A 23,201-nucleotide genomic window follows, 5' to 3' on the forward strand; every position below is an offset into this window, starting at 1 on the left:
ATGGGAGAGAAATGGTAAAGCAAAGAGAAGAGGAAGGGAGGAAAAAGGGAACACATCAACATTTTGATTCAAGGCACTAGTACAATTTTGATATAAATACCCTGACCATCCTTCTCTGTGTCTATATTTGGTTTAAAGTCCGGTTTTGATATATGCAAAACAGATTTCTTTTTAAGGACATAAAATGGGAAATTCCACTCCAGGACTGTAGCAAAGGCTGTCCAGCACCTCATGGGGGCACAGGGACCAACAGTAAGTCCTTTGGAGAGCTTCAAAGCATATGCATGTTAGGGATGTGTAGTACAGAATAACCTACCCCATAGTAAAACCTATGGGATGTAAGTAGCTACTCGTATTCATGTAGGGAGCTCAACTAACTCGTTGATATACTTGTCCTACTGTACTGAACTAGTTCTGAATGTAAATTACTCCCTACTTTGCCTTTGTTAACCATAGGGAATCCTAAAAAAACCACTGAGCTAACTAATTGTGCTGGCTTTGGCTGGGATAGAGTTATTTTTCTTCAGAGTAGCTGGCATAGTGCCATGTTTTGGATTTGTGCTGGAAACAGTGCTGGTAACACAGGGGTGTTTTAGTCATTGCTGAGCAGGGCTGTCTCAACACGTGATTTTTCTCACTTTTACCTTTTAAATTTTCTCCCCATCCCATTGGGAAGGAGTGAGCAAGCAGCAGGGTGGAGCTTAGCTGCCTACTGGGGTTAAACCATGACACTGATTTTGTTAAGGATCGGTGGTATGGATAGCCCATTTTAGACTACAGTGCAAAACTCAGCTATTTAATCTCATTTCATTTTCTTGCTTGATAAAACAGGTATTAGTTCCAAAACTGAAAGAAATGCTTTTCTATTAGTTTTGATTTTGTGAATGTGTAGAAACTAATTAAGCATGGGCTATTTCTAAATAAATAATCATAGAGTCACAGAAGCGTTGAGGCTGGAGGGGACCTCCAGACCATCTAGACCTGGTTGCCCCAGACCATGTACAGATGGCTTTTGAATATCTGCAAGATGGAAGACTCCACAACATCTCTGGGGAACCTGTTCCAGTGCTCAGTCACCCTCACAGTACAAAAGTGTTTCAGAGGCAACCTCCTGTGCTTCAATTGGTGCCCATTGCACTGGGCACCACTGAAAAGATCCTGGCTCCATACTCTTTACATTCTGTCTTCAGGTATTTTTATATATTAATAAGATCCCTCTGATCTTTCTTTAGGATAAGTAGTCCCAGCTTTCTCAGCCTTTCCTCGTAGGATGAAAGTCCCTTTGTCATGTTCATGGCTTTTTTCCGAGGCACGTTGCTGGCTCATGTTCAACTTGGTGTCCACCAGGACCTCCAGGTGCTTTTGTGCTGAGCTGCTCTCCATCTGGGCAGTCCACAGAACATGTTGATGCCTGGGATTGTTCCTTCTGAGGGGCAGGACTTTGCATTTCCCTTTGTTGAACTTTGTGAGGTTCCTGTCAGCTCATTTCTCCAACCTGTTGAGGTCCCTCTGGGTGGCAGCATGATCCTCTGGTGTTATTAGTCACTCCTCCTGGTATTGTGTCATCTGCAAACTTGCTGAGGGTATGCTCTACTCCATCATACAAATCATTAATGAAGGTGTTAAAACAGACTGGACCCAGTATTGACCCCTGTGGTACATTGCCAGTTTCTGGCCTCCAACTAGATGTTGCAGTGCTGATCATCACCCTCTGAGTCCAGACATTTGCCCAGTTTTCAATCCACCTCACTGTCTTCTCATTCAGCCCATACATCCAGCTTATCTATGAGTATCTTACGGCAGACAGTATACTGAAGTCCAGGTAGAAAATACCCACTGCTCTCCCTACCTCTACCAGGTCATTTCATTTTATCAAGCTGGCCAAGCACGATCTCCCTTTGGTGAAATTATGCTGACTATTCCTGATAATTTTCTTGTCCTTCATGTGCCTGAAAATGGTTTCCAGGATTAGTTGTTCCATTACCTTCTCAGAGACCAAGGTGAGGCAGACCAGCCTGTTGTTCTCTGAGCAGTTTATATGTTGTTAGCAGACTAATATTACAAATATTGTTATGATTTGTGTCACAAGGTGGGCTGGAGAGACCTTTGTACTTAATAATATTTCTCCATGCACTAGTAACATGACTTTTTTAATAACATATCAAAGGAAGTCTGAATATTCAGGAGTGTTTCAGAACTAACAGGAAGAGCATTGTTGATTTGGAAGCCACTGAGAAATTAAAAAAAAAAAAAAAAAAAAAAGGTAAATCGTGAAAAGAACATGGAGATGCTGGCATGTGCTCTAGCTGAACCAGACACCTTCATCTGAATCTATAAAGAATTCTTTCCACATGTATCCTTTTCCTTCCCTTTTTACTTTAGCTCCTATTAGAGCTGAATTCCTAAGGTTGATGGAGAGAGGCAAGGAAGGAGAAATGGGAGAAGGGAAGGAGAACAGAAAGGAACACCAGGAATGAGGAGAAAAAAGATCTAATGGGCTCTCTGGGACAGACAGTTGCAGTAGGTGCAACCTAACAGGGACTTGAAGCACAGGGCAATGTGGGAAGGGGAGCAAGAGGACAACTGTGGGCACTTAATGGTCTCAGGGTGATGGAGGGGCCTTCAGTAATTAGTCCAGTCAGTTGGGCTGCCATTAAGGAAGCAATGAAAGGAATGTGTGCAGATGTTTCTGTGTGTTGCGATAACATTTTTAATACAAATGAATGTCTTTGGTATTCATCCTTTAATAGTTCTAAAGCTGAGATCCGGTCCAAACCAGCTCACTCTGACTATCACAATTTCAACATGGCTTTAATTAAACTGATATTTTTAGGAAGCAATTTTTCTATCTTTAAAGTGTTCAGAGCACATATCTGCTCCCTGAACATCCACTTCATGAACAAAGAAATGTACTCTGCTGATATTCCTTAAATTCTTATATGACTGGCTCTAAAATGTCTGATTTTTATCTTATTTACTCCACCTGTATTTAATTTGCACAGAACTGTGGCACCTATGTGTCAGTTCTCACTTTTACCATGGCTTGAGTAGAAAATGCTCTGAGTGACACAGCAAAGCCACAGTGGCCACTATTGAGCAGCTGAGCCCCCTTCACTCTGCAGTTACTGTGATGCTACCACTCAGTACCTCTGTCTGGATGAGAGAACAGTTCAGTTACCTTTTGCCCTTACTGGTTTTTAGTTACAGGCACTGTGTGTTGTCTGATCTTTATTCCTGAATTACCTATTCTCTTGTAGCAACTTATTAAATAGTGCTGTTTTCCTTGCAGCTCCATTAGACCACTCTAACTGAAGGAATTCTACTATCTGAGAAGCAGCATGTTTCCAAAGTAAAGTACAGTGACAGGCAGGAGACTTAATTTCTTTTATTTTTTAGACAGTGACTCACTGTTTGACTTTCTGCAAATCACTTAGGAGGTCCACATTTACAAGTATCTGCAGAAAGTTTGGGTGTCTTCATTTTGTTACCTACCACAGAGTTTTGTTCTGAGGTGCGCTCAACACAGAGAACAGCAGTTAAAGGCAGTGAGAGCTGCAGGTGCTTGACATATTAAAAAATCAGGATAGTATTAAAGCATTTCAAACTCAGTATCTTAAAACCCCAGGTGATTTCAAGCATTTTTTTTAAGATGTTGCCTTGAAAACTACTGTTTCTTGATTTCCCTGTCTTCAAATAGAAAATAATAACCTTCACAAGGTCTGTTGTCTGGAAATGTTTATAAAACGTTTTATGGTTTCTTGTATTATATAATAAGACATTTACTCAGACATGTTAGTAGTATTAAGTTACACTTACTGGAAGCATTACAAACAAACCAGATGGGAATAACCCAGCTGAAACAGACTCAGTTTGCTACACTGTGGCTATTCACCAGGACTTCTGATAAACAAGATTCACTGAGTCTTCACTGCAGCCTGATCCACCTTTTTGGGTACCTGATGAGTCAAAAAAAAAAAACAAACCCAACCAAAAACCAAAAAACAACCAAAAAAAACAAACACCCCCCCCCCCCCCAAAAAAAAGAGAAGAAAAGGGGAAAAAAAAAGAGAAAGTATTAGTCATAATCCTGTCTTTCCGCCTAGAAAGTGACATACATCTGTGAAAATGTGTCTTTGGTTACAAAGGTGAAAGAAAGCATTCTGTTAATTAGACTTGAAAATAAGTACTTTGCCACAATTAAAAAAGAATCTGACCAAACAGATGTAACAGAAGTTGAGCTCAGAGGAGTTTATCATGAGATGATTACTTGCATTGGCAACCAGTAATGACAGTGTGCGCTTTCCAAAAGGTAATATTTTACTGACAGTGACACAGCAGCAAGTGCCAGCAGAAACATCATCTGTGGTAGAAAGGTGCAGCAACACGGCCTTGTCTGTGATCATGAAGATTCAGTTGGAGTGGTGTTTGGTAACAGCTTTGGCCAATGAATATGTTCACAGTTTCCTTCCTCTGTCAGTGTACCCGCATTGTTACTGTGTTGGAGCAAGCCAAGTTCCGTGACAGGGCACTTAGGGTAGATTACACTGTGTCAAGACAATATGCCTGAAAAAAATGTGACACTAATCTCAGTAGCATTGTCACAATGTAAAGGGTTACCCAGCCTGTGCATATATAGAGGTTGCTACCATAGGTTTGTAGGGTTCCTTAATATATAAAGAGATGGAGACTTTTACCCGCTAAATTTCTCTGCTTTATTACAGAGTATCACAAATAGCACACAAATCACCAGCAGCAAATATATGAATGATAATAAAGTGAATATATATTGATACAGCTATTACAAATTAGTATCAGCAGTCAATATACTATCAATCTATTGAGTATGGCAGCAGTCAGTAATAGCAGCAATCAATCATATAGCAACAAGCAATATCATAACAAATAACTCTTACATATAACTACAAATGTATCATTAATGAAGTAACATCACTGATATAACAGCAGGTAAATTTATGATAGATCACCTATATGGATATATATCACTGGTGTCAAGTGAGTTAGATTTCAGAAAAGGCCAAACCATCTCAAAGGGAAGGTCAAACGAAGGTCATGAAGAGGGACCCAACCATCCTAGAGGTGGGATAACAAACTGAACCAACCTCAAAAGTGGGCCTGATGCAGGGACCAATATGGTAACAGACAGAGTCTCACTTAAAAAATGTTCCACATAATGGAGTCTGGCGTCAGTCAGGCATCCCCAGTGAGAGTCCAAGATCTTGTAGAAAGTTTGTATGGAATTCAGATTTTTTTAGGAAAGTAAAAGTAAGTACAGCATGGCAAGTTCTCACAGAGTCTCCATTTTGGATAAAAATTAAGTCCTTTTTATACTGTAGAGACACAAGAGGGTGTAGGATATGACCACTTTGAGCAGCCACTAGGTGCTGTTAGTGTCTATTCTCCACCTGGGACAGCCAGTAGGTAATGGTGTTTCTGTTCTTTCAGCCCAATTTTATTTCTCCAGACTGCTTCCACTTTTTCAGACAGTAAGTTGCCATTACAGTTTCTTGGGTTTTGCACTTACTGATAGTATCTCAGGTTGTCACCCATTTCTAGGTTTCCCGCTTGTACTTCAAAGAGGCCAGATGCAATTTTCAAGGATGTTTCTGGTCCTAAGACCTAGTTCCCAGGCTCCCAGCTCCCAGACAGGCAGACATTTTCTTTTGTTATTAATTTCCCTTTTTTAACAAGACTACCTTTTTGGCTGCTTACATCAGCATCACATAAAATCACGAAGTTACAACATTAGTTAGGGCTTAGGGTAAAAACCCAAACTAAAGCACACAGTGCTGTATTATTCACCTTCTACAGGCTTCTCGCCTGACGCTAGAGAAACAGGAAAGAGAAACTAAATATCACACCACGTACAAACATTTGCTCACTGGGCAAATGATCTTTTGAGGCTGAGTGTGTGTCCTCAGAGTTTCTTGTATAAGGCCAGGAATTATCTCCTGCTGAAGAATTGTGTTCTTTCAAATTCTGCATTTAAGCAATTGGGTTCTTCCATTACTGAACGCTACAGTGTACTGGAAATGCTATTTATAACCTTTGTCTTTTTTGGCATTAGCCGCTGGTGACGTTTCAGATGTTTTCAAATCTCTCCATGTTTTTCCTTCTGGAAAATGGACATTTTCTTCTACTGTGAAAAAAACATGATACATTGTGGACAACACCAGTGCTAGGTGTTACAGATATAACAGCCACCATAATTATTATCGTCTTATAATGCAGGAGGGGAAGAAGGACTGTTCTGGGATCATGCCTACTGTTTCTGTAGCCTGTAGAAGGAAGGTATATGCCGGTAGACAGTACAAAAGTACTGGTGAATATCAAGACATCCTTTAAAATTAAAGGCGAACCTGCTGCTATATATTTAAAAACTTGAATAACACTCCATTTATGTCTACCAGACTAAAAATGTATTGATAAATTAATTATTTTAAATTATTAAGCTCCAGAGAGTATGCATATATTTGAAAGAAATTGTTAGATACACAGACTTTATAAATGGGTCAAGTCTATTAACTACAGTGAACAGGCTAAAAATCAGTGAGGATCACAGCCTGACACTCACTATGGGATATACATCATTACCTTGTGCCTCCTTGCCTTGTACCTGTAAATAACAATTTCTCACCACTGCAAGATTTGGATTTCAGTTTCTAAGTGGAATAATTTTCTTCTTCATTTAAGTTTGGAATTAGACTCAGCTTCCTTTGAGCTGACCAAACTATTGCCATTACACACATACAGAAGTGTTTTCACGCTTCTAAAAAGTCAGTAAGAATCCTTGCTTATGTTCCATTAAGATATGTGGTATACGTTTGATTCCTATATGAATAAATTCAAAGCATAAATTAAAAGATATGTAAGATGGGAGAAATTACTAACTGATGGAGTAGTTTTAAGTGTTTAAGCTCTATTTTAAACTATTTTGTCCTTTAAAAGGCATGGGCTGAAATATGACAACCTGTGTAATGACAAGTATGCTTGATAAAGAGCCTGAGGAGCAATTTCTTGCCTTTAAGATTTCCTGGTATGCCTACTCTCTGTGTCTCTTCTCATATTCTCTTTTAATCTTCACCTGTGAAGACTGTAGAGTACCAGAAACAGATTGAAGCAGAAAAGCAGAAGAAAAAAATGCTAAATGGAAAACAGTGCATTAAGAATTCAAAAGCAGTCTTGAAACACACATACGCAGTGGAAATACTTGGGGTTTTTTTTTGTAGCAAGCATATTACTTCACTACAACCTACAGTACAAGGCCTTCCAGAGGACATTTAGGAGCACAACTGTCTTTGATATTAATGGAAACTGTGTTTGCTGAGGATGATGCTGCCTGCCTTGCAGTCATCAGGTAGCCTTAGTTGCACAGTGGGAACCTCTTGCCTGTAGTATAGACACAAATAGCGAGAAGCACTTTAACTGTCTAAAGATGCCCGGAGTTTTCTCCAGTTCAATATAGGAGGCATTAAATTTCTTAGAGAAGCTTCTTTCTTCCATAGAGCTGATGTTATCCTGACATTAGCTAGGAACTGTGGGCCCATTTTTCATAATAGGAAAGAGACTAAATGAAGTGGGAGGAAGATCTGATGTAGACACTTCAAGAAGAAAAGTGGAATTACTGAATAGGGAGGTGAGCAAAAGGTAACTGTTTTTCTGAACCGTGCTGTACCAGAAGCAGTAGATTGGTTTAATAAATGCAGAAAGGCGAGTCAATTGCCAGGATACTTCAAGGAAACACGAAGGATATTGTGCCTCTACACAGACTAAAATTTGAAAGGGGCATAACTTTCCTCTAAGAGGTCAAAACTGGGAGAAAGATCTATACATCTCTCAAGCTATTTTTCCTGGCTAACTATGGCAGGGCTCCATCAAGTATCTCCCCAAACCTATTATGTCTTTATTTCCCTTTCCTACCTTGCCTTTCCACAATATTTAATAACCTTAGCACTGCTTCCCCTTTCTAACATATAAAAATTCACTGATTCTTAAATGGTCATTAATGAGAATGTAACCTGTCTTGTCTGAGGGTCACTGCGAGACTGCATAGCCCTACAGTGAGCTATTCTTCACAGTCTTCCTGCATAGCCTTTCTGTGGATACTGATTTTACACCTCTCTTCTTCTCTTAATTTCCTGTTCACTCTATAGTATAGCATCTATTAGTCACAGAAAGTTGGAAGGTGTAAGACACTGCAGCTGGAGTACTCTGAGGCTTGCAAATAACCACAGAAAGGTTTTAGACCTTTGGGTGTAATGGGCTGTAAAAGTAAAAGCTGTAATTTATTGTTTCTTCCAGTTCCTGAAACCTAATGGCTAGCCTACTTTCTGTGGAATTCAGTGATGTGCAGATGTTTCTATCTAATAAGAAGGTTGAATAAATTGTGGTTCTTTTCCTTTTAACACATTGTACTATCATGTTATTGTGCAACATTTTTTGCACAATTTTTTTAATGTTCAGTTCAAAGCTAAAAATAATAGTTTTATTTTTATTTTTAAAAAATATGGTTTAAAGAATGAAATCTGTGACCATTAATATTTAAAAAAACTTAGATGAATTATTCCTGGTACTTCATGTTAAATCAGTCTAAAAAGGAAAATATTAATGTATAGGCATATGGATATGTATGAACACACAGCAATAGCTAATATTGTACACACACACTCATAATGGATTTATACCTCTGTAATTTATGAAAGAGAAAGAAACTCAAGGAAACAGAAAAGTTAAGTGCAAATCATAATGAAGATAAGTGATTTGGCATTATTTCAACAGAGAATTTCCATCTCTCTTTCTAGTTTCCACTACGACCACCCCATTGCCTATTAAGGGCAATGCCTTCCTTTCCCATGTGCAGCTGTAAACTTTGCAGGCAAATGACTGATCAACTGAATAACATCTAGGAATTAGTTCCAAAAGGTGCTGCAAGGAAGTGGAACTTTGGTGGTCAAGATATTTTTAGGGCCAAAAAACCCCACACCTGATATGTTAATTCAATAATTTATTGTTAGTATCATTTAAATCTTATTCATCTACTTGAATAATTCTTATTATTACAGAAAAAAGAAAGAAATAGAAAATAAATAAAATATTTCAGAAGTTGTTGAAATTTTGCGGCACACACTCCTGATATTTACCACTTCTACAGTTTAAGTTTGATATTTCAGCGCCTTCTGGATCCAAAGGTTGGCTTCAGTCTGGGGAGAGGATACAGCTAGTTGTCAGCATCCTGGGTCCTTCACTGAGACTCATGTGGTTGATTTATTCCTTGTTATCTAAGACTTACATAGGGACATTTTTATATTTGCAAACATGCTCACAACTTGCTATTTGTTCACTGGTTTTCAAGTGCATGCTTAATGTGGATTTACTATTTATGACACACCTTATGTATATTAGACACATGTACTTTGCTCTTTTTGTTGCCTGTAAAACTGATTTTCCCAGGTCTGTACCTCCTTAGCTGACTATTAATGGGTTGTTTATAGCCATTGAGCCTCCATCATCAGCCTGTGTCCTTTCTTTTGTCATTGTGTGCCTGCCCATCTCTACACTGCATCCTGTGTCCCCATTTTCAAGGTCTCTTTTGTCATACCATGGCTATATTCCTCTATGTAATGTCATTATGTTAGTCATAAATATTAAATTCTACATGGAATAACTACTTGTTACTACTACCTGTACGAAAATTGTACCATATAAGGATAAGAAAAAGCAAAATGAAACGGTCCTAGTTTCCTGGTAATTTTGAAAGTTGTTGTTACAGCTCTATCAGTTATAACAAAGTTTAGCTAGGTAAAACAAGTTCAGACAAAGTAAACCTGACAAGCCCTGGTCTTGAGGTGTTGCAAAGTTATTACAAAGACTATGGCCTGTTATACAGCAGTGGTGATATCTTATTCACAAGGCTACAGGATCCATTCCATTCAGAGAAATATCTAGCGCCTTTCTTATTTTTTAGGTAAATGAGATGATTTGTGGCTGAGGTCTGCAATATTCAGGTGCTGATTGGAGAATCTCATATTTTAGTCATAGGAAATAAATAGTGTTTTTGTGGAAGTACTTCTGCCAGAGGTGGCAGCTGAAGCTGCTGCTCTCAAGGATGAGTAATGGTTCATCCCTTTCAGGATGTGTCTCTAAATGGCTGCTAAGAAATCTGCTTAAAAGACAGGAGGGTTGGATGACATTCCTTACTGATAGTGCCAAAGGTGTGCATGAAATACAATTTTGAATATTTATTAGATCATGTATTTTTACCACTCGGTGATTTGGGTAACAACTAGACAGGGAGAAGGGTGTATTTTTAGGCTTACTCATGGACACTTAGCCACACAGATAGTTATCGTTAGTGATTAAAAACATACAAAAACTGTAAGGGAATGGGAAGTGAAATCTAATTCTCTCTCTTCTGATACTGTGGCTTCATCACTGGTTTTCTGTATTTTTTCTCTTAATAACTGTTATGTTTTAACCCTAGCTGGATTAACACAGCCACTCTCTCGCTCCCGTCACAGTGGGATGGGGAGACAATTGAAAGAGTAAAAGTAAGAAAAGTCATGGGCTGGGATAAAGACAGTTTCATAGGTAAAGCAAGTTGTGCACACAAGCAAAGTAGAATAAGGAATTCATTACCACTACCCATCAGCAGGCAGGTAACCAGCCATCTCCAGGAAAGGAGGGCTCCATCATGTGCAACAGTTACTTGGGAAGACAAATGTCATAGCTCTGAGCATTTCCTCCTTTCCTTCATCTTCCCCCAGCTTTGTATGGTGAGCATGACATCATGTGGTATGGGATATCCCTTTGGTCAGCTGGGGTCAGCTGTCCCAGCTGTGTCCCCTCCCAACTCTGTGTGCACCTGTAGCCCACTCACTGGTGGGGTGGTCTGGGAAGCAGCAAAGGCCTTGGCTCTGTGCAAGCCCTGCCCAGCAATGACTAAAACACCCCTGTGTTATCAGCACTGTTTCCAGCACAAATCCAAAACATGGCACTATGCCAGCTACTCTGAAGAAAAATAACTCTATCCCAGCCAAAGCCAGCACAATAGTTTTTATAAAATTTCACTGTTTTCTGCAAGGTGGGAAAGATCTAACAAAAGGTGAGCAGTTTGCCTTCCTCTGGGTGGCTAAACTGCAGATGCAGCTTTGAATCATTCAGGCAGTACGGGACTGAATTGTAATATCAGTTAGGTAAATTCTTTTCCTGTAGGCTGGTCTACAAAAAGTTAATGAGATCAACATCAGAATTTCTGCCTTGTACTGGTGTGGTGGGGTTTTTTGTGGTTGTTGTTGGGTTTTTTTGTTTGTTTCTTTGTTTGTTTGTTTGGATTTTTTTGTAATACACAATGTAAGTCAAAACTACTCTCCAGCCCATGAGTTCAGTGCCTTTCTAAAGACAAGATCTGGGTAAATTTTTCAATTCAAATTTCAAGGCCAATAAAGTGAGGAAACATCCTTCATAATTCTCAAGTGCATCAGCTATGAAATTGGTAGTTATTTCTACCACAATGCCTTAGGTAGAAGAACTTAAGACATCTTATACATTTCCTGGTAATGACAGAGACAGGTCATAGGATGGTTAATTGGCTTTAATTTGTTTGTTTGTTTAGTTTTAACTAGATCCAAAATTATTTGGTAGATGCAGTTACCAGCTGCTGACTGATTCCCAGGAAAATATCTTAAGTAGAGAACAATTTGGAACAGGACTATTTTGATCAAGATAAAATGTTGTGAAAGTCAAGAGAAGAAGCATCTGAGAACATAACTTTGGTTGGGTACAAGAAAAGCTGGGAAAAAGGAAAGGTGATATAACTGTTTACTGTTTAGTTAAGAAAGACTTCTGCAGGTAAAAGGCTGTTTTTCAACCTTCATATGAAAGTGAATTAATCCAAAAGCTCACATAGTATCACAACAGTGGTGGTTTTTCATTCATTGCTTGGCTGGTTGCTTGGTTGTTTGTTTGGGTTTATTTTTGTTGGTTTTTTTTTGTTTTCTAATTGAGGATGCTAACAATTGTTCAAATCTACTGAAAGTGGTGTGATTTCTCTGTTGTTGCCAATTTAATGATTAGATATGTAGATAGAAGAGACTTTGGTTCAAGCAATCATTATTTTAAGGAAGCCTTATGCTGTATTTTTTTAGGATGATAAGCCCACTGATGATGCATGCCTGTAGCATAATTTCAAATGAGTAATTTGAAAATGAAGTAATCAACAAAGTTGTAATTCCATGTTATCTGGAAAAAGTTTTTTTAAAAAACGTAATATGAGAAAGCATCTTTAGAAAAATGCTCATGACATGGTTTAAATTCAAACTACAGAAATTATTTCATATTCCTTTCATTATAGATGAATATACATAAACACAAAAGGTTAGTAATGTAAATTTATAACTCTTCCATTCTTCTCAGTACTATCCTTTCTTTATGGGGTAGCAGATAAAAATAACCCTTAATTCTTTTTTCTATTTTTCTTTTCTTTTTTATTCATTTGTTTTTGTAAAAAACCACTGTTTTTTCCCTTAACGGCATGAAACAAGGCACAAACAAAGCACTTTTTAATCCTGTATCCATTGTGAAACAAGAAAGGTATCTCAGTTTTAATGCATACAGCCAACCAACGTTGCCATGTTAAAAAAAACCCCAACATACAAGGAATGAAACGTGAGGGTCACATGAGCAGATCTCCACATGGAACCATAGAATCATTTAGGTTGGAAAAAACCTTTACGGTGCAAGAAGGTTTGAGTACTCCAAGGATTCAAATCTGGCTCTGCACTTACATATAACTTTTTTTCTGTTCCACAGATTACCGAAAAGGAGTCCTAATACATTTTGATTCAGTTCAGCCCCTGAGCATCATCAGTTTTCACTTATACAAGAACTATTCTGTGGAGATCATTTCTGTTTTGAAGGACAACTTCTGTACAGCCAGTGGGAGAGCTGAGGTAGTGGATGTTTAAATTCAACTGCTTTTGGAATATGTTTATGAGCTTTATTGCTTGCATTTATTAGTTTATAAAATTGAATTCAAACACAGAAACTCTCACCACCAATTTAACCTGAATAAGCTTACAAATGGAACATAGATTAAAAAAAGGAATCCACTTTTCTAGATAATATTGTTGTTTCTCATCATGGGTTTGTAGAAGGCTTTGTCTTGAAAGTGTTTACCACTCCTTGTAAATGTTTTATAATCACTGCAGTATACTCTTAACCTGGGTGCACTGGATAACTTCTGAAAAATATTTTTTGTCTCATGTTTAATAGCATCTTATTAGTTCTGAAAAACTCTGTAGACAAGATTTAGAGACAAGTTCTATATTACGTTTCTAAACTCCCAGGTATTTTAATATGGCTTGGTCCAATTCTAGGATATGGTGTGCTTGTTACAAGAATCTGAAATCACAGGCAAGTTGTCATGAAGGTAAACTTAAAGGTCAAGGATAATACACCCTGTTAGGCAGGCAGAGTTTGTCCCCAGATAATATTGTTATTTGTGTAACTCAATGTATGTTTTATTAGAATATTTAGATAAATACAAATGTATATTAATGAAGCAGGTGAATGTCAAAAGCAGTGTACTCATTAAGAGCCTATTGTGATACAAACCAGTGTGATATAGCAGCTGTAGGTATGAGTCATTTGAATCTGAGACTCATTATCCAGATGAACAACGGATAGTCACTTTAAATTTATCATGAATACAGCCACAGATGGAAATAAGATGGAGTAAATGTCTGCGGTTATCTGTTAACTTGTGTGCTTCATCATTTAATAGCTGAATGACTTATGATCATGTAGTTCAGGACACTTCTAATTAATTTTTGAGTTGAGACTTTATTCTCAACCTCAAACTATGGTTTATTAATAGGTCAACATAAAGAGCTTGCTAAAGTGTAATGTGTGGCTGTGCAAACATATTTGGAAGCACATAGTTCATTGTTTGATGTCAGATGGTTTACCTGCCCACCTAACTAATTGAGAATCATGTCAGAAAACTAGAAAGCCATTTTAATGAATGAGACAGACAGTGACCTCCAAACAGACATAACTGAATAGAACTGATGAACTTGATATGACCAGAATCACAGTGTCATTTTAAATATAACAGATTTTAACTCATTTTCCTGCTCTTGACAATTGCAACCACTAAAAGCATAGGAAAGATTGGCAGGTGAATTTTAACTTTTTTTATCTGTACAAGCTACATTAGAGTAGCAGATCTGTTGAAGGATATTAGTCATATTAAGAAGCATTTTGGCTCTGAGTGCATGCAAAGCTGGCATTCTGTATTGAAAACACATCTTTAATGTCCTTGAGGGGCAAGAGGTGGTAGGAAGAGAAAAGAGGGAAGAGTTTTTTCCCCAAGCTATAAATGAAAAATCACTCTTTCTTCTTGCCAAAGAGCAGCAAACATAAATTTAAACCATATATGTATATTTTTAAGATTAATTTCCTACAGATTTCTGTTTTGCAAAATAGTAACTATTCATAGGTTGAATAATTGTGTGTACTAGGTCAGAATTCAGTCTTTAGGCTGGAGGCTTTTGACAGATAGTCAAAATAGTCCAAATTTGACAAATATGTCAGGATCATTTATGTAGATATTCTTTCTACATAAATCTGTAATATCAGGTGACAGAACTACCTTCTGGCCTGCCAGCCTTTGTGCACGATGTTAACTTCACCCTCTGTTGCAACAGAGCAGAAATGAGTCTTGTGTCTGTTTCTTAAATCCATTCTTAATAAATATTAGAGTGTTTCCTGTGTAAAAAAAATTATAAATTGTCAGTGAAAGACAAATCATGCTGTGTTTTGTTCCACTTCTATAAAGAGGGAGATGATTTGGCACAATTTTATGCCTAAGCAGGAGCTGCTTATTTACTGGTGAAGAATTGCCCTCAAAACAATATCCTTGGTACTCCATGCCCTCAACCATTCAGTACATACACAGTGTGAAATAAAACAGATTTCAGGAACACACTTGGCTGCCCTGACTATAGTCCCTTGAATTTGTTCTCAGCTCTGAGGTCCAGGAATAATTTCATCCCTCCTTTCACAAAATGCACAAGATCTCCAGGGGTTTTTTTTTGCCTAAGATTCTGCTAATTCCCGTTTCTCTTCTTTCATTTCTATGGACTTATCTTTCATTGGATTTCCCAGGAATAAGGCTTACATACACAACTGCTAAATCAGAATAGCTGGTGCACGTCAAAGTCTGATTCTCCATTTTAAGTTAATCACTCAGATAAATGTAGATGAACAGAGGCAATGCTTACATAAACAAAAGAAATGTCTCTGATACGTATTTTTGAGTAGACTATGTCAGTCTTTTTATAGTATATATCTGTATCATGTGGACCTTGGCATAGTGATTACATTTAATAGCTCTTTTTAGACCTGCTCTTTCTTCCAAATTTTGCTGGAAAATTTGCACCAGTTAGGAAAAACAGTTCCTAAAATGGGCTATATAGGAGTTTTGTATATTGTTATTTTAGACAATCTGAAATTCTGACAGTTGTAACAGTGATGGACAGGAACAAAAGTAGCAGTGATTTTCAAAAATACAACTCTGCATTGTCTTCCAAATGTGGAGATTTCAATAGACACTGGAGAGTGTAAGGAACTGACACAAATTAGTAATTTTCTGTATGTGTGGAATTTAACAATCCTTAAATGGCTCATGCTGGATAAAAGAAAAACAGAAAAATGACCTTTATGTTTGTCACCACTGCAAATCATGTTGTTCCACTGTTCCAGTGATGCGTAGAGGTGGAAATAATGGAGATGAGTACAATAGACTTTTCCATAGACTGAGTTTTCCAGGTCATTTAATTCTCTCTAGTGTCTTCAGAACCTTTCCAACAGAGCTAATGATAACAGATTGCCACATTATCCTGTTCGTGGTGACCTGTTTGGGTAGCTGCCAGAAATCCTAGTCACTCAAAACTATTGGTGAAAAAAAGTGTTTACTGAATTCACTTCTAATGGTTATTATAATGTATTCAGGGCAAATAAAATATTGTATTACTGAGTACTTCATGTGTTAAGTAATGATTCAATTATTTTTGAAATTGATACTTTAGATCTCAGTTGCTGCTCTGCTGCAGCTGGTTTTGAGTTTTCCTTTCAGACTCTGGCCCTCTGCCAGTTCACGTTCCATGGGAATAGCTCCCCCAATCTAAAAAGGTTGGTTTTTCAGCGTATAGCCAGCTAAAGCTACCCACTCTCTCTCCTTGCTAAAAGAGAAATAGCTGTGGCTCTGAAGGTGATGAATGTAGCTTTTTTCCTGGGAATTGTAATTGCTTTTGGGGTGCATGAGCTTAGAAAAGTGCAAAGGAGAAAGTCTCACCACCTGTGCATATAATGACATTCAGTCACAGACATTGATCATTTTAGATTTTACCCAAACTGTTTATATCTCTAGCTTTAACATAATTTTCTGAGAACCAGGAAGCTTGAAATCAGATACATCATGTGACTTTTGCCATGAAAAAATAAGCTTGAGTTTAATTAATGATTTTAATTAAATAAATGTATAGAAATCTGCCTACTCGCTTCTTGAATAGTCAGTTTCCCCATTCCAGTCAGAATGAAATAATTCTGTATGAAGTATTCTTCCTGGGACTTCTGCTTTTGAGATACCTTGCTATTGTGTGTAACTTCTACCTAATTTTGCAGAGCCAGAAGGATCTAAAATCTTAAATATTTCCTGTTTATTCAAACTGATTCTTGATTCTGAGTGAATAAAAAAGATTTGAAAGAATATTTTTTATTTAGTTTGTTGGGGGTGGGTGGGTGGGTTTGGATTTAATGTAACTTTTACATTTAAGTTCCTGCAGAAATGCTAGATACATCATGCTTGTTCCATATCAATGCAAAAATCAAGAGTATTACCAAAGGTTATATACTATAACTTAGGACTGATGTTCAAGCTTGCATTGAGCAAGTCACCGGCATAGCTTCCCCTTGATTATAGATTATAGAACTAGAAATCCTAGAGGTGGAAAATGACATCAAATCTATTTGAGATGTAACTAATCAGAAAAGGTTTGTTTTGGAGTCTGTTCCACACATGAAGGGCTCAATTTTCAATATTGCATAAAAAGTTCTGCCTGCTGGATGTAGTGTGGCAGTTCAGCAGCTGCTTTGCTAGCAGCTGTATCACCTTAGGTGAGTAACAGCTTCCTTTTCAAGGTGGAGAGAGCAACATAGGCTGGGGAATCACAATAGTTATCACAGGTAGTAAGGTTAATTGCATCACACCAATTTTAAAAGGAAGGTTTTAAAGGTTTTGGGTTTATATGCCTGATATCTTGTTACCAATGAGCATGCTTTCATTCTGAGGAGGTTAATGTTTTCAAGGCCTGAAATGGCTATAGTGAATGCCCACTTTCCCGCCTATGCATTTGCAATACAAATAGCTAGAATATCAGAGGGTTTAGATCTGGAACACATTTACTTTTAGGGTTCAATTTTCCGTTATACAAAATTGCTTGATTTTAATTTTGTGATAAACTCACGTTTTGCTGCTGCAAAGGTTAAAATGCTGTGAAGTTAAGACTTGATGTTCATATAAATTATTTTCAAAGTCTTCAGATTAATGTCTGAATTCTTATTTGACTATAGTTCTGAAGTATCCAAATAGTATCATTTTCATCAATACTGAGTACATAACTTCATGGATTAAATTATGATGTATATGTTTACAGTTCACTACAGACTAATGAGAATCTAATGTGTAACATATTAATAGTGGTGCACTGCCTTCTATTATAGCAGAATTTGGAAAATAGAAATGGTATTTTAAGTAATTTCATGTATTCAAGTTTCAGATCTCCTATAATGCTTTCTCCCTACAAGAAGTTATTTTTTAAAACATTTCAATGTGATCTAAAGAAGAAAATATTTTATCTTGAGATAGTTACTTAGGCTCGATCTGACATTACAAAGAAACCCAACCAGTGACAAATCACTGCAAAAGATGTGGTTAATTTCCATTCTTGCTGCTCTCTCTTCCCTGTAGCAGATCTATAGATTGTACAGTAAATGCATAATTGGTTGATCCAGTGGAAAATATTTTTTGTTTTGTTTCATTTAATTTAATTTTGTGGCTAAACCAGTATACTAGATGCAAGAGAAATTTCAGAACAGCAAGACTTCCACTTTCTGTGGCAGCTTGCTATTGGATTGGCTTTGCTATCACACTAAGCCACAAAGCATACTTTAATTTTTGAAGCAAGAAAGATTCCTGCACTGATATAGCATCAGAAATTCCAGTGTGAACAGAAGCTAACTGCATGCACAGCCACTGCACTGAGGGTGCCACTTGCTGCTTTTCAGTGAGTAAGCTACTCTTGCAAAACTAAGTCGGGTAGCACGTCATGCTCAATTCTTGTCTGACTTTGAGAAGGCACCATGCTTTTCAGGAAAGCAGCAATGGGCCAAGCCTGTCAAGCCATTAAGGTCCAAGCAGGCTCCAGTGTTTGTTAAAAACAGCTCTAAAATTTTCATAAAGACCAAAGATGCCTGCTTTCCACATAGCAAATATGAAAGCCCAGTCTCAAACCTCACCATGGCATGGCCAGCTGTGCCCATTGTACCACTGTCTCCCAGCAGCCAGGCTGAGATTAGCCAAAAGGCATCCACTCATTCACAGTGGGGATGTATGCTGGCCGATGGATGTTGGGGAAGATGTTGCACAGCCACCCATCCTTTCCTAAGAAATGAGCAGGAGAAAGTCTTACATACTTTGTGAGTAGTGACTGTAAATGTTCAAAGTGATATCATGTAGGATTTTCATTTTACAGTTTATACAGGCACAACATTTCAAGTTTGCAGAAGTATTTGTAAAACATATGTTTATAATGGTTTTATCTCCCTGACTTGAAAAAAATAATATGCTAAAATGACATAAAGATGCTTATACCATGCTGCCTTTTACATGAGTAGGAGAGATAAAGAGGCTGTCAACACACTTTGATTTTGGCTCAGGTTTTCAAACCTGAATCCACATTCATATTTCAAGTCTTGCAAATATCCACATGACTTAAAATTACTTTTGTCTGAATAATGTGGATTTTGTTAGAAGGGTTCTAGGCTACAAATACCAACATAAATCACTTGAAAGAAATAATTTTCTGGACTGTAAACTAGAGAAGAGATCTTGGCAAATAGGAAATATTTCTGGTTTTTGCAATCTTTTAAGAATATACTAGAAAATCCATAGCCTCACACAAAAATTAAAGCTTTACATAGTATAACAGAGACACTCTGAAGATAAAACATCCCTAATATGCAGCACAACTCCCTTATCAGCAGTTTCAGGGGAAAAAATTAATTACTTCTGCTTTGACAGAATGAGAAGAACCAAAGATCTTTTCCAACCAAAATGATTCCATGATTCTATGAAAGTTCAGTGCTATTTGTTGTCATTACACTAATTATTGGTATTTATTTGTAATAGCAGGGGTACTTTTCCTATTTAAAGTCCTCAGAATAAAAGCTATTTTCATTATTTTAATCACATATGCAATGGGGTTTCTAAAGTCGTTTTGTAATTAATTTTTTCAAATTCATATGAACATTGTTATTGTCTTAATCCAATATTTGGTACTGATAGAAATGAGCTGCAAAATATTTAATGACATTTTGCAAGTACTGTCTTACCAAGCTTGTCATTGCTACCTGACACAAGCAATTTTAGAAGTCAACAATCTTATTAGTTAATGTTAATGAATGTGGCAGTCACACATAATTGTCTCTTACCTACATTTTCATGTCTTTTTGTGGGATGGCGTGGGGGCTTTTGAGAGTATAGATTTCAGACTTATTTGTTGTGCAACTGTAAAATCACTGCTTGTAACTGATGTTTGCCTGGATATTCTATCACATGAAATAAAGAAGGTAAGTACTGAATCTGGTAAAGTTAAGTAGCTCTGTATTAAAAGCAAAGTCCATAAAATCATAGTGTTCATATAGGAAAAGGGACCTTGGGCAGTCTCCAGTCCAATCTCCTGCTCACAGCAGGTCAGCTCTGAGGTCAGACCAAGCAGCTTAGGTCTTCATCCAGTTGGGTCTTGAAATTGTCCAAGGACAGAGACGGTACAACCTCTTTTAGCTTGTGCCACTGCCTGACTGTCCTTATGGTGAAAAAGCTTATCTTTATATTCAGGCTTAGCATCTCATTTTAATTTATAAACAAGTTTTCTCTTGTTTTCCTAGCTTGTACTGCTGTGAAGAGCCTGACTCTGTCTCCTCAATGACCTCCCTACAGTCACTTGGGGCTTCTGTTAGGTGTCCCCAAAGCCATCTCTGCTTCAGGTTGAACAAGCCCAGTTCCTCTGGTCTATCCTTATGGAGCAAGTGCTCCAGCCCAACCATCTCAGTGGCCTCCCTTGTACTCCTTCCAGTTGGCCAGTGTCTTTCTTGTACTGAGTGGTCCAAAACTGGATGCAGTATTCTACATATGGTAATTCTCAGAGAGATGGGAAATAAGACATTTTTTGTCTTTATAAGACATGATTCAGAAACATGATTGAATTGGCACTTTTTTCTTATTTGAGACTAATTTTAATTTATAATAGCATGAATCAGACTCTTGCTGATGTACCAAAAGCAGAATTTGGCCTTCGGACACATACTTCCAAAGGGATGTAAAACTTCTTCAAAAATAGAATCTTATACAATTCCTTTTAAAAATTCCTGAATTCAGAAAAATCAGAAGGAGATTAGAAATAAGGTAAGAACCACAATGATCTAGTTTGATTCTGTAGGGGAATTCTTCAGCTGCTTCTTTTGGTGGTGTTTGCACAGTTACAGTTTCCTGTAAACATCACATTCTCCATTCAAGAGAGAAAGAGCAAAAAGAAAGAACAACTTTTGACTGATGGGAAAGACACCCTTGTTCGCTTGTTTTGAAATACATGAGAGCTGTCCCAGTTCTTGTTCTGAAATGAAACAGCTGAACAGGGCTACTGCACCTGCGGTGGTTGACACCAGGTACTCATGCACACCTCTGCTTTCCCAGGAAACCAGTCTTGTCCTCAGACCAAGAACATGGCAGTCATCAGAGCAGCAGCTTTCAAGACAGCAAACATAATGAGGAACTCTTAAAAAAAACTGGTAGAAATTAACATTCTAGAAGTGATTTGGCAAAAGGAAAATGTAGTTTTACATATCACTCCAAGTTGATCAACTTTTTTTTTACTATGATACCCTCAGGTCTAGATATATTTTGGGTTTATCCCTTTTGTGTCTTATTAGATCTACTTATTAGTGTAAAATCTATTTTTTTGTTGTTGTACAGCTTTTCCTGTTAGTTCATGGCTCTATCTCCTGTTTGATCATTGCACATCGTAGGGTTGTGCTCTCCTGCTTTTAGATGCTAAAAGATACATATATAAGCATGAGGTGCTCACTGCTAGTGCTTCTACAGGCAAAAAGGAAAAGTTGTGCATGTAGAGGAAAAATGTTTGTCATCCAAATACAAATATATAAGAAAGGGAAATATTTATAGGGTGATTTCTCTCAGGTTTATTTCTAGCTGGAAAGGGAGAACAGCGTGCCGTTATGAGATGCAAGAGTTACATTCAATGGATCTTGTGAATAAGTGACTGCCCTCTTTTTGACACTCTATTTGTAGGTGTTTATTTATTTATTAAGAAACATTAAAAGCATGGACTCCCTCTTTTGTGTTTAAAAAATAGTGCGTAGTGTTTGTGATTTAATAGCTCAAAGTTGTAGTTCACTGTTTATTGTAGCAGACTAGGGGAGAAATGTAGCTTTTTCAGTGTTTCTCTTCTTTAACTCAAAAATCTTTTCAATAAATTCTTGATTTAAAATGAGAGGGCTGCAGCTTTCCTGAAATATTACTAGAAAATCTGGGATCTAAGTTATTGAACACTAAAAGTAACATTTAATTTTAATTCTGTTGTCTCAAGCATATTGTAATTGAATATTCATTTAAATATCACCCCAGTTCAGATGTTATGTTTAGTGATTTATTTATTTGTAATTGGTAAGTGAAATTTGGAGTCTGCATTCATTTAAGAAAAAACAAGTGAATTAGTTATCACTCAGAGTAGCCTAACATATTTATGTGATAAAGCATTAACACCTGGATAGATGAATAAAACCATTATGACCCAAGATCTCAGTATTACTGCTAAAGAAATAACTGATTTCTTTACTAAGTAATAAAATGCGGAAGGAAGGACATATATTAAAGAACAGTCTTAATAGAAATGTTATCTGGTGGGCTGAATAAGTTCTGGACTTCAAGAAGGTTTGTGTTTGACTGTGTGCAGTAGAGAAAGAGGTATTCTTGAATGCTCTAAAATGAGGCTTTTGATAGACATTCTATCCCCATTTTTGCCAGACTGTCAAAGCCTCTGTCCTTCAAGAAAGCCCCTTCATAAATAGAAAAGGGGGGGGGGGGGGGGGGGGGCAGGGAACAGCATAATTTTTTAAATACGGTAATAAAATAAAAATAACAGATTTAAAGTGCAAAGAATCTTTTATAGAACTTGCACTGTTTATGAGGGCTAGGCAATATAAAAATAAATTTAGGTAAACAACTATTTTTAGCTAGTAAAACACATCATCTAAATGTCACAACAGTATTCTAGTTTACACTTTATGCATCAAAATTCAATTTCCAGAATTAGATACTGAAAATCCTTCACTCTGAGTTAGTTTAAACTGAAATCCTTGTTTAAACCTTGATCTCTACAAATGTATAAAGTTTCAAGGCACCTAATTATAAGTAGAAGGGAAACAGAATGGCACTGCAAGTTCCTTGGCAAAACTGACTTCAGATTCAGAGAAAACTTTGCTTAGTTTTCTGTAGTGAATGGGAGCTAAGGAATTGTTTTATTTGTTCAAAGCATTATCTCTATTTGTAGAGATAACATCCCCTTGTGAAGGAGTGGCTAAAGAAATAAATGTGGTGGATATAGCTCATTCTTCCTTAGGCAAATCTTAATTTTTGCTGATAGTTAGTTTGGAGCTCTTAGTATAGATAAAATTGGTTACAGAAATTTTACTGAATTGCCTTTGAGCTCAGTTCCTAGGCTACCCTCTGAGCACTTCACTTGTATCTTCAGTACTTTGATGTACCCATACTAGTCCCATCCCTCAAGACTCTATATGTATTTCTTTCCAAGACCATTTATAAAATC

At 37.2% G+C, this 23,201-nt stretch overlaps 1 protein-coding gene across 4 annotated transcripts in view; it reads left to right on the forward strand.

Annotated features, from left to right (window-relative positions):
* CNTN5 (contactin 5) overlaps positions 1–23,201 on the forward strand; it is a 678,174-nt gene that overhangs the window by 183,624 nt on the left and 471,349 nt on the right. For 3 of the 4 annotated variants that reach the window (XM_056329574.1, XM_056329577.1, XM_056329575.1), the window contains exon 2: positions 12,826–12,965. The exons of the other annotated variant lie outside the window; for it this stretch is intronic. The gene's annotated coding sequence lies outside the window, so the exon portion shown is untranslated. The remainder of the gene's footprint in view (positions 1–12,825; positions 12,966–23,201) is intronic. 4 annotated transcript variants of the gene reach the window in all.

This window comes from Falco biarmicus, chromosome 2, assembly GCF_023638135.1.
Source record: "Falco biarmicus isolate bFalBia1 chromosome 2, bFalBia1.pri, whole genome shotgun sequence".
Lineage (NCBI taxonomy): Eukaryota > Metazoa > Chordata > Aves > Falconiformes > Falconidae > Falco > Falco biarmicus.